Source organism: Castor canadensis, chromosome 17 (genome assembly GCF_047511655.1).
Source record: "Castor canadensis chromosome 17, mCasCan1.hap1v2, whole genome shotgun sequence".
Classification (NCBI taxonomy): domain Eukaryota; kingdom Metazoa; phylum Chordata; class Mammalia; order Rodentia; family Castoridae; genus Castor; species Castor canadensis.
This window is the reverse complement of record NC_133402.1, coordinates 39810443-39811841: the sequence shown is the minus strand read 5'-3', so window position 1 is coordinate 39811841 and position 1399 is coordinate 39810443.

Sequence of the window (1399 nt, the reverse complement as noted above, 5' to 3'; positions counted from 1 at the left end):
CACCTGTGGCACAGAGAGAGGAAACTGAGGCCCAGGGTAGGTTCACAGGTATTACAAGTAGAGGGGGTGGGACACCCAGACTCTCCCTCTCTCCTTCCCCAGAGCAAGAAGGGGGTCTCAGTCCCTTTCCCTGTCACCTGCTCTGTCTCCTTCCTATGGACACCCTCCTCCCTCCCCCACCTGGAATCAGATTGACTGGGCTTGCTTGCCTAGCACTGTTTTGGAGGAGTTCCTCATCCCATTGACCTGTTCCTGCCCAGGGGGCAGATTTCCAGGGCTTCAGACCTACTTTGTTCCTGCTCATTTGTCTCTGAAGGCTCAACCCAGTCTGTGTCAATATTGACCCTGGTGAAGGAGTGGCCCCAAGTGAACCCTGCCCCTCCAGGTGTCTGGGGTTGAGTTACCATATTGCACTCAGCATTATTTCAGTCTCTCCCAGGCAGATGCAGAATAGTGCCACTCCAAGAGTCTGGGTCCAGCCAACAGTGTGTGTGTGTGGGGGGGGGGGGTCCCTCCAGAGGGACAGAAAGGGAAATGGGAACTAACTCAGGTCATGGAGGTCACTGCCTGTAGACACCCTGGCCCCTGTCCCTGCAGCAGAGCAGCAGGCCAGGGAGCCCTAGTGACTCAGTTTCCAGGACAGAACAAAGGCCAGCCTTAGGTCCCTGCAAGAAGGTGCCGCTGCCTTGTCTGCTGTGCCAGGGTGTGTGTGGCCCTGCACAACCATCAGGACACAGCTGGAATAGTTTCTCCACCCATTGCAGGAGGGTGCATGGCTGGGTTCTATTCCTGATGGGCATGTGACCTGGGCTCCAGTGCACAGGAGCATGCACTGTGAACCCACTTCAGGGTGATAGCAGGGTACAGCCAGACAGGGCTGTTAAGCTCCTTCCTCACTCTGGCCTTGTGAGAGGCTCCGAGGGCCCAGGTGGAGCGTTTTCTGCATTTCCCTAATTTTAGCAATGAATTGATCTTTCAAAACAGGCAATCATATTCCCCAAAGCACCTTTGCCATAGGTGGGCATCAGGACTGGAATGATTTTGGGGAACTTGCCTTTCCTCTGTAGATAGAGCAGGAGCAGTCCTCACCTCTGGCTGCACATTTGAGTGCTCGTAAGCACAGCAGGTCCCCACCTTCAGAGACCTGAAGTGGACAGGTGGACTTGAGAGTCTATATCTTTAAGAGCCCTCAGTTGGTGTATGTGTGTATAGGGGGGTACAGAGCTGGGGCTGGAATGGAGGTTTGGGTGCATAGCTCTGGGACCTGTATGCCTCTGCCTGACAGTTTGAGGCCAGTCTATTTCCATGGGTCAGGCTGGTGGGTACACAAGTTGGTGGCTCTGGGCCTTGAGCAGCCTGTTGATCTATAGCTGAGCAAAGGGAATTTACATGTATGCAT